Source organism: Saimiri boliviensis, chromosome 21 (assembly GCF_048565385.1).
Source record: "Saimiri boliviensis isolate mSaiBol1 chromosome 21, mSaiBol1.pri, whole genome shotgun sequence".
Taxonomy (NCBI): domain Eukaryota; kingdom Metazoa; phylum Chordata; class Mammalia; order Primates; family Cebidae; genus Saimiri; species Saimiri boliviensis.
This window is the reverse complement of record NC_133469.1, coordinates 10,463,763-10,474,920: the sequence shown is the minus strand read 5'-3', so window position 1 is coordinate 10,474,920 and position 11,158 is coordinate 10,463,763.

Here is an 11,158-nt window from a genome sequence, read left to right as displayed (position 1 = left end):
TACTGTACTCCAGCCTGGGTGAAAAAGCGAGACTATCTTAAAAAAAAGAAAAGAAAAATTGATGTCACAGTGGCTTATGCCTGTAATCTAGTCCTTTTGAGAGGCCAAGGTGGGAGGATGGCTTGAGTTTAGAAGTTAAGAGACCAGCCTGGGCAATATGGTGAAATCCTGTCTCTACAAAAAATATTGCCAAGTGTGGTGGTGTGCAGCTGCTTGGGGGACTGAGGCAGGAGGACTGCTTGAGCCTAGGAAGTCGAGGCTGCAGTTTGCCAGAGTTGTGCCACGGCACTCCAGCCTGGGCGACTAAAACCCTGTCTCAAAAAAAAAAAAAAAAACAACTGATGTCACTTAAAATTGAATTAACAAAAGACTTCAGGTTTCCCTCATCCTCACCACCCTTCATAGTTTGTTTAAAATTTCTTGGGTGGGGGATGGAACAAATTGTTAGTTCTAATACTAATTCAATAGCTAATCATAAAGACTTTTTAACTGAGAAGCAATATAGTTTGTTGCAGTAGTTCACAAAGTATCGTCTGAGGATTCCTGACAAGGCGGGTACCTGAAACCCTTTTAGGGGGTTCATGAAGTTCTTCCAACCGCATGTGTATGTGAAAGCAGTTTTTCTTTATATTCAACCAAAGCAGTGTGTCTAATTAGGAAACTGACTTACAAATCCAACTGTCTTCTTTTAAATCAGATGTCAAAGAGATTAGCAAAAATACAAAATAATGCTAATCTCACATTTTTTTGTTTTGAAAAAACAAAAATGTTCATAAGCAATGGGCTTTTTCTTTTCTAGTCATTTTTTTTTTTTTTTTTTTTTTGAGACAGAGTTTCGCTCTTGTTACCCAGGCTGGAGTGCAATGGCGCGATCTCGGCTCACCGCAACCTCCGCCTCCTGGGCTCAGGCAATTCTCCTGCCTCAGCCTCCTGAGTAGCTGGGATTACAGGCCTTTTCTAGTCATTTTTTAAATTTCTGGGGTTTTTCTTTGTGGGGCAGGGGGATTTGAGACATGATCTTGCTCTGTCCCCAAGGTTGGAGTGCAGTGGCTAGGTCACAGCTCACTGCAGCCCCCACCTGCTGGGTTCAAGTAATCCTCCCACCTCGGCCTCCTAAGTAGCTGGGACTATAGACTTGCACCACCACACCCAGCTAATTTTTTTTTGTTATTTTGTTTTTTGGTTTTTTGTTTTTTGGGTTTTTTTGAGATGGAGTTTCGCTGTTGTTACCCAGGCTGGAGTGCAATGGCGCGATCTTGGCTCACCGCAACCTCCGCCTCCTGGGTTCAGGCAATTCTCCTGCCTCAGCCTCCTGAGTAACTGGGATTACAGGCACGTGCCACCATGACCAGCTAATTTTTTTTTTTTTTTTTTTTTTGTATTTTTAGTAGAGACGGGGTTTCACCATGTTGACCAGGATGGTCTTGATCTCTTGACAGTGTGATCCACCCGCCTCGGCCTCCTAAAGTGCTGGGATTACAGGCTTGAGCCACCGCGCCCGGCCTAATTTTTTTTGTTTTTTTTTAAACAAAGTCTTGCTATGTCACCCAGGCTGGAGTGCAGTGGCACCATCTCAGCTCACTGCACCTCTGCCTTCCTGGTTCAAGGAATTCTCCTGCCTGAGCCTCCAGAGGAGCTGGGATTACAGGTGCCTGCCACCACATCCAGCTAACTTTTCTATTTTTGTAGAGACAAGGTTTCATCATGTTGACCAGGCTAGTCTTATACTCCTGACCTCAATCCACCCACCTTGGCCTCCTAAAGTGCTGAGATTACAGGTGTGAGCCACCTCGCCCGGCTACATGACATCAATTTTTTTTTTTTTTTTTAAGACGGAGTTTCGCTCTTGTTACCCAGGCTGGAGTGCAATGGCGCGATCTTGGCTCACCGCAACCTCTGCCTCCTGGGTTCAGGCAATTCTCCTGCCTCAGCCTCCTGAGTAGCTGGGATTACAGGCACGCGCCACCATGCCCAGCTAGTTTTTTGTATTTTTAGTAGAGACAGGGTTTCACCTTGTTGACCAGGATAGTCTCGATCTCTTGACCTCGTGATCCACCCGCCTCGGCCTCCCAAAGTGCTGGGATTACAGGCTTGAGCCACCGCGCCCGGCCATGACATCAATTTTTAACTTGAGTTTATAAATTTTTTGTAGAGAGAATCTTGGCTGGGCATGGTAGCTCACACCTGTAATCCCAGCACTTTGGGAGGCCAAGGCAGGCAGATTGCTTGAGTCCAGGAGTTGATGACCAGCCTGGGCAACATGGTGAAACCTCGTTTCCAAAAAATACAAAAATTAGCTGTGCATAGTGGCACGTACCTGTAGTCACAGCTGCTTGGGAGGCTGAGGCAGGAGGATTGCTTGAGCCCAGAAGATGGAGGTTGCAGTGAGCCAAGATCGTCTCACTACACTCCAGCCTGGGCAACAGAGGGAGACCCTATCTCAAAGAGAGTCTCACTATGTTGCCCAGGCTAATTTATCAGTTCTGGTTTCTATTATGGTCAATATTTATAGATAAAAACCGAATAAAACTCTTTGGAGTCCTCAGTTTTTACTATCATAGAAGGTTCCTGAGGCTAAAATGTTTGAAAACTTTTATTTAGCTTAGTCATTAAGAACTTCAAAGTCAGGCCAGGCGCGGTGGCTCAAGCCTGTAATCCCAGCTCTTTGGGAGGCCAAGGCGGGTGGATCACACGGTCAAGAGATCGAGACCATCCTGGTCAACATGGTGAAATCCCGTCTCTACTAAGAATACAAAAACAATTAGCTGGGCATGGTGGCGCGTGCCTGTAATCCCAGCTACTGAGAAGGCTGAGGCAGGAGAATTGCCTGAACCCAGGAGGCGGAGGTTGTGTTGAGCCGAGACCGCGCCATTGCACTCCAGCCTGGGTAACAAGAGCGAAACTCTGTCTCAAAAAAAGAGAGAACTTCGAAGTCTGGCCAGGCGTGGTGGCTCACACCTGTAATCCCAGCACTTTGTGAGGCTGAGGCAGGCAGATCACCTGAGGTTGGGAGTTCAAGACCAGCCTGACCAACATGGAGAAACGCCCATCTCTACTAAAAATACAAAATTAGCTGAGCGTGGTGGCGCCTGTAATCCCAACTACGCTGGAGGCTGAGGCAAGAAATCACTGGAACCCGGGAGGTGGAGATTGTAGTGAGCTGAGATTGCACCATTACACTGCATCCTGGGCAACAAGAGGGAAACTTTGTCTCAAGAAAAAACAAAAACAAAATAAAACAAGAACTTCAAAGTCGAACTTGGAACAAAACTGGCTTCCCCACTAAACTACCACAGTATCTATTATGTAGCTAGCTCTCAAATGGAAGCAGCTGCTACTGTTCCTATTTGTGTCATTTTGGGACTACGGTCCTCAGCAGAAATTCCTTCTTTTAAACCTTTTCCAGGCAGCATTCAGACACATAAATACTTTCATTAATGAACAACACATTTCTTTTCGCACAGATGACACGTTACATATTTCCAGAATTCTGCTTGGGTTTGATCAGGATTCTTGGTGTAAAGTACAGAAATCCAGCTTCTGCTTGGGCAAAAGGGAAATTTCTTGGATGTCTACAGAGATCTGCAATGGAAAAGAACAAAGGGCTGGAAGCACAGCTGGAGCTAAGAATGAATAGAACCAGGGAATCCATGCTGCTGGGATTCTCACTGCTTTTCTTTCCCAGAGAGCAGCTTCAGACATGACAGGAAAACTCTGGATGCCAACGACTCTGCCACCTTTCCCACAGCTTCTGCCACAGGCAAGGGACTAACTCCAAGTTCTTTAAGAAAAAAAGAAAAAATTGGCCGGGTTCAGTTGCTCATGCTTGTAATCTCAGCACTATAGGAGACCAAGGTGGATGGATCATGAGGTCAGGAGTTTGAGAGCAGCCCGGCCAACACAGTGAAACCGTGTCTCTACTAAAAATACAAAAATTAGCTGGGCGTGGTGGTGGGTGCCTGAAATCCCAGCTATTCAGGAAGCTGAGGCAGAAGAATTGCTTGAACCCAGGAGGTGGAGGTTGCAGTGAGCTGAGATCGTGCCACTGCTCTCCAGCCTGGGTGACAGAGCTAGACTACGCCTCAAAAAAAAAAAAAAAAAAAAAAGAAAAAAATTAGGCCAGGCGTGATGGCTCACGCCTGTAATCTAAGCACTTTGGAGGCCAAGGCGGGCAGATCACCTGAGATTAGGAGTTCAAGACCAACATGGTGAAACCCCATATTTAAAAAAAAAAGAAAAAGAAAAAGAAAAAGAAAATTAGCTGGGCACTGTGGCTTATAACTGTAATCCCAGCACTTTGGGAGGCCAAGGCAGGCAGATCGCAAGGTCAGGAGTTCAAGACCAGCCTGGCCAACGTGGAGAAACAGTGTTTCTACTAAAAATACAAAAATATTAGCCAGGTGTGGTCATGCGTGCCTGTAATCCCAGAGGAGGCTGAGGCAGGAGGATGACTTGAATCTAGGAAGCAGGGGTTGCAGTAAGCCAAGATCACGCCACTGCACCCCAGTCTGGGCAACAGAAGGAAACTCCGTCTCAAAAAAAATGTGTGGGTGCACAATAGGTTTACATATTTATGGGGTACGCGAGAAACTTTGATACAAGAATACAATGCATAATAATCACATCATGGGAAATGGGGTATCCATCACCGCAAGCGTTTATCCTTTTTGTTACAAATAGTCCTGTTATACTCTTTTGGTTATTTTTAGATGTACGATAAAACTGTTATTAACTATAGTCACCCTGTTGCACTATCAAATACTAGACTTTATTCTTTCTAACTAATTTTTTGGTCCCATTAACCATCCTCTCTTCCTGCGTTCCATCACCCCACTATCCTTCCCCAACTCTGGTAACCGTCATTCTACTCTATCTCCATGAGCTCAATTGTTTTAATTTTTGGCTCCCACAATAAATGAGAATACATGAGGTTTATCCTTCTGTGCTGGGGGTCTGGTCCTCCTTAGGCTCCTCTAAATAAAGACTGGGTGGCCGGGCATGCTGTCTCATGCCTGTAATCCCAGCATTTTAGAAGGCCAAGGTGGGCGGATCACCTGAGGTCAGGAGTTCGAGACCATCCTGGCCAACATGGTGAAACCCTATCTCTACTAAAAATACAAAAGCATTAGCTGGACATAGTGGCACATGCCTGTAGTCCCAGCTACTTGGGAGGCTGAGGCAGGAGAATCACTTGAACCCTGGAGGTGGAGGTTGCAGTGAGCCAAGATCGTGCCATTACATTCCAGCCTGGGTGACAAGAGTGAAACTCCATCTCAAAAAAAAACCCAAAAAAAGTGTCATAGACCCAGCTCTATGCTTTCTAAAGATTCCTCCCCCTCAACAAGCTCATGTTCCCTGAGGCCTCTAAGACATAGAATAGTAATTTTTTTTTTTTTTTTTTTTTTTTTTGAGACAGATTCTTACTCTGTCACCCAGCCTGGAGGACAGTGGCAAGATCTCAGCTCACTGCAACCTCTGCCTTCCAGGTTCAAGCAATTCTCATGCCCAGTAGCTGGGATTACAGGCATACGCCACCACACCCGGCTAATTTTTGCATTCTTTAGTAGTAATGGCGTTTCACCGTGTTGCTTAGGCTGGTCTTGACCTTCTGGTCTCAAGTGATCTGCCTGCCTCAGCCAGAATAGTAAATTTTATTAATAGTAAATTTTATATATTTTACCATCTTTTTTTTTTTTGGAGTCAGGGTCTTGTTCTGTCATCCAGGCTGGAGTGCAGTGGTATGGTCATAGCCACCATGCCTGGCAAATTTTTGTTGTTGTCGTTGTTGTTCTTTGAAATGGAGACTCACTCTGTCATCAGGCTGGAGTTCAGTGGCCCGATCTCAGCTCACTGCAACCTCTGCCTCCCCAGTTCAAGCAATTCTTCTGCCTCAGCCCCCTGAGTAGCCAGGACTGTAGGAGTGCACCACCACGCCTGACTAATTTTTCTATTTTTAGTGAAGATGAGGTTTCACCATGTTGGCCAGGCTGATCTCAATCTCTTGACCTCATGATCTGCCTGCCTTGGCCTCCCAAAGCGCATGGGATTACAAGTGTGAGCCACTGCCCCTGGCCACCTGGCACATTTTTTCAATCTTTTGTAGAGGTGGAGTCTCACTATGTTGCCCGGTCTGGTCTCCAACTCTTGGCCTCAGCAAGGAGGTCTCCTTGGTCTCCCAAAGTGCTGGGATTACAGGTGTGAGAGTCTCTGTGTCTGGCCAGACCATGACTTTTGAACGAAGTCAAGCACTGGGCTCCTTGTCACCACCTCCATCACATCTCATCCCAGAGACGCCTGAAACCGTTTTGCTCCCTGTGTCAAATTGTCCACTCTGTGCAGTATCCACACACTTTGCTTTGCAATAAGAATGGAGAATCTGGCCAGGCATGGTGGCTCACAGGCGGAACATGAGATCAGGAGTTTGAGGCCAACATCCTGGCCAACATAGTGAAACCCTGTCTCTACTAAAAGAAAAAGTGCAAAATATTAGCTGAGCATGGTGGCAGGTACCTGTAATCCCAGCTACCTGGAAGGGTGAGGCAGGAGAATCGCTTGACTCCAGAGGCGGAGGTTGCAGTGAGCCGAGATTGGGCCACTGCACTCCAGCCTGCACAATAGGGCAAGACTCCTTCTCAACAACAACAACAACAATCTATAAGGCTCTTGAGCAGTCCTCTCTCCTTGCCTTTTCCCAGTGTCCGAGCGTCCTCCTTGCTGTGGTTGCATCCTGCTGTCCTCCTGGGTTCCAGCGTTACCTGTGTATTTTCCTTTTTTTTTTTTTTTTTTTTTACTTTTTAAATAATTTTTTTAGTATAAAGATGGGGTTTCACCATGTTGGTCAGGCTGATCTTGAACTCCTGACCTCAGGTGATCCACCCGCCTTGTCCTCCAAAGTGCTCGGATTACAGGCATGAGCCACTAACCCGGTCTACCTGTGTATTTTCGCACCCCAACTCGGATTTCTCCCTAAAGCCTTCTTGATCCTCAAGTCTCCTTTCACAACAAGGGGTCAGGCTAGAGTAGGTTGAAATCCTAGATCTTGGCCAGGTGCAGTGGCTCATGCCTGTAATCCCAGCACTTTGGGAGGCCGAGGCGGGTGGACCACGAGGTCAGAAGTTCAAGACCAGCCTGGCTAAGACGGTAAAACCCCATCTCTACTAAAAATACAAAAAAATTCACCAGGCGCAGTGGCAGGATGCCTGTAATCCCAGCTACTTGGGAGAGTGAGGCAGGAGAATCACTTGAACCCAGGGGACTGAGGTTGTGGTGAGCCGAGATGACACCATTGCACTCCAGCCTGGGCACAGAGTAAGACTCCATATCCAAAAAATTTAAAAATTTTTAAAAAGTCAAAAGAAGTAATCACTTATGGGACTTGTGTTTTAGGTAGTGCTAAGTGCCGTGTAGATAGTGAAATGGGTTGAGGTGTCATAGAGTGAAACTGGATGGCCATTTCTTTTTTTTTTTTTTTTAAATAAAATAGATAATGATAGACCAGGATGGATGGCCATTTCTAACGGTCACAGGGAAGTCCTCTTTGGGGATGTGACAGACAAGTTCTGAGACTTGCTGAAGCCAGTCATCAGAGATATGGGGGGAGTCTCAGACCAAGTTCCTGGGGCAGATGATGACTTGCCCTAGTGTAGCTGGAGCTCTGTGGACTCAGTAGGGAGCATCATTTTCACAGAGGAAGGCTGGGGCCAGTTCACCCGGAGATGTGCTGGCCTGGGGAAGAAGTTTCTGCTGTTGTTGTTATTGTTGTTGTTGTTGTTGAGGCAGAGTCTGGCTCTGTCATCCAGGAGGCAGTGCAATCTCGGCTCACTGCAACCTCAGCCTCCCGGGTTCAAGCAATTCTCCTGCCTCAGCCTCCCTAGTAACTGGGATTACGGGTGCGTGCAATCATGCAAGATTAATTTTTGTATTTTTAGTAGAGACAGGTTTTCGCTATGTTGGCCAGGCTGGTCTTGAACTCCTGACCTCAGGTGATCCACCTGCCTCGGGCTCCCAAAGTGCATGAGCCACCGTGCCTGGCCTATTCATTGACTTTCAATGATGTGCCAGCCACAGATGAGAACTGCATCATCTACTTATTCATCAGAAAAATACAGCCTGTGGGCTGGGCGGGGTGGCTTACACCTGTAATCCCAGCACTTTGGGAGGCCAAGGCAAGTGGATCACTGGAGATCAGGAGTTCGAGACCAGCCTGGCCAAATGGTGAATCCCCGTCTCTACTAAAAATACTAAAATTAGCCGGATGTGGTGTTGCTTACCTGTAATCCCAGCTACTCAGGAGGCTGAGGCAGGAGAATCACTTGAACCCAGGAGGTGGATGTTGCAGTGAGCCAAGATGGCACCACTACACCCCAGCCTGGCAACAGAGCAAGACTCCATCTCAAACAACAAAAATAGAGCCTGTGAAATTAGTGCTCTTAGTGCCCCGCTACTGCACATCAGGAAACTGATACCCAGAGAGCTGAGTGACTCCTTAAGTTCCCATCGTAGGAAATGGCAGAGGCCGAATTTGAATCAGGGTCTGCCTGACCCCAAGGCTGGTATGCCCATCCTTGGCCCACAGTTGATACCAAGCCCTATTCCCTTATCCACCCAGAGGATTTGCTTCCCCTCTCCTGGTCTTTGGTGATGACGATTTTACCTCACCTTACCCTCTGCCGAGGGTGGTCCACCCTACAGTATCGTTATCCATGATTCAGAGTAGACAAGCTTTTTATTTTATTTATTTATTTATTTGAGACAGAGTCTCATTCTGTTGCCCAGGCTGGAGTGCAGTGGCAAGATCTTGGCTCACTGCAACCTCTCCCTCCTGGGTTCAAGCAATTCTCCCTGCTTCAGCCTCTTGAATAGCTGAGACTACAGGTGCCTGCCACTACACCCAGCTAAGTTTTATTTTTATTTTTTTGAGATGGAGTTTTGCTCTTGTTGCCCAGGCTGGAGTGCAATGGTGGGATCTCGGCTCACTGCAACCTCCACCTCCCAGGTTCAAGTGATTCTCCTGCCTCAGCCTCCTGAGTAGCTGGGACTACAGGCTCATGCCACTGCACCTGGCTAATTTTTGTATTTTTAGTAGAGACGGGGTTTCACCATATTGGTCAGGCTGGTCTTGAACTCCTGACCTAGTTATCCACAGGCCTTGGCATCCCAAAATGCTGGGATTACAGTTGTGAGCCACCCCTCCGAGCCTACTTTGTTTTTTAATAGACAATCTTACCTACCTTGCAAGATGTCAAGAGAATGAGAGATGAAAGTGAAGTGCCCGCCACAGAGCTGGACACATAGTAGGTGCTTCACAAACAGCAGCTCTCCTTAGGAGAAGCTGGTTAGGTGCCTTCAGGTTGAAAGGACCAGAGACCTTCTTGGGTTCCCTCGGGCACACTGGCAGCACACCTAGCTCACAGGAAATCCTCCCTGTCTGCTCAGTCTGGCCTGGGAGACTGGACTGCTGCTCAGGAGGCCATGGGCCTCCATCTGCTTGTCCCTGCAGAGGCATCCGCTGCTTCTCAGCACCCACAGCAGATTCCCGTCGCTGCTTCTCTTTTCTTCTAGTGCCGCTGTCTAAATTTAGATTCCCCTAAAGAAGAGCCTGAGATGAGAACTCGGTAGCTTATTTTGGGGTTGATTCCAGGAAGCACAGTGCAGGAGAGGGAATGCGAGACGCGGAAGTTGAGGAAAGGCACCGAGCGGGTCACCTCTGGGGACAACTGGCCTCAGTCCCCACCCCGGCCCTCTGAGGGGCGGTGCAGAGCACAGCGTGCGCGCACAAGGATGGGAAGCCAGGGTGCTGAGCCAGGCCCTGGAGGTTTTAAATCCCTGGCCCTTCTGGGCTCCCCTGCACAAAAGGCTGAGCAAGGGTTCACTGCTCCAGGAAAAAAAAAAAAAAAAACCTTCAGGCTAAGAAGCAGAGAGATGGGGGTACTGGAGAGAAGCTTTGTGTGTGCAGGGAACCACCGCCTACACCGGCAGGTGGACCGAGAAGGCCCAGGGGATACAGCGCTGGAGCCAACGGTGCCTGCAAAGACCGCGGCCTCTCGCCGCCTCACTCCTACGTAAATGCTTAAAGCTTCTACTGCCTCGCCGAGCACAGTGGCTCACACCTGTAATCCCAACACTTTGGGAGGCCGAGGCAGGCAGATTACAAGTTCAAGAGATCGAGACCATCCTGGCCAACACAGTGAAACCCCATCTCTACTTTTTTTTTTTTTTTTTTTTCTTGAGACAGAGTCTCACTCTGTCGCCAGGCGCTAGGCTGGAGTGCAGTGGCACAATCTCAGCTCACTGCAACCTCCGACTCCCGGGTTCAAGCAATTCTCCTGCCTCAGCCTCCCAAGTAGCTGGGACTACAGGCGCACACCACCACGCCCAGCTAATTTTTGTATTTTTAGTAGAGACGGAGTTTCACCATGTTGGCCAGGATGGTCTCCATCTATTGACCTCATGATCCGCCCGCCTTGGCCTCCCAAACTGCTGGGATCACAGGCTTGAGCCACGGCACCCGGCCCCCCCATCTCTACTTAAAAAAAAAAAAGAAATTATCTGGGCGTGGTGGCACTCGCCTGTAGTCTCAGCTACTCGGGAGGCTGAGGCAGGAGAATTGCTTGAACCTGGGAGGCAGAGGTAAGTAAGTAAGGCAGAGTAAGTAAGCCGAGGTCGCGCCATTGCACTCCAACCCGGCGCCTGGTGACAGAGCGAGACTCTGTCTCAAAAAAAAAAGCTTCTACTGCCTCGGCCAGGCTAGGTGGCTCACACGTGCAATCCCAGCACTTTGGAAGGCCCAGACAGGCAGATCACGAGGTCAAGAGATCAAGACCAGCCTGGCCATTATAGTGAAACCCCATCTCTACTAAAAATACAAAAATTAGCTGGGTATGGTGGTGCACGCCTGTAGTCCCAGCTACTCGGGAGGGAGGCTGAGGCAGGAGAATCGCTTGAACCCGGTAGGTGCCTGGGGGACAGAGCAAGGCTCTGTCTAAAAAAAAAAAAAAAAAAAACTTCTACTGCCTCGACTTCAACTCTTGGCCGTCATCTCTGTGGCTCTCTGGGTTTTGGTGTCACTCTGTGGCACAAGTCTCCATATAAGCCTTGCATTTCATCTGTCCGAGAAAGACAGGTGATTGGGCAAGATTAGTCCAGCTCACAGGACACT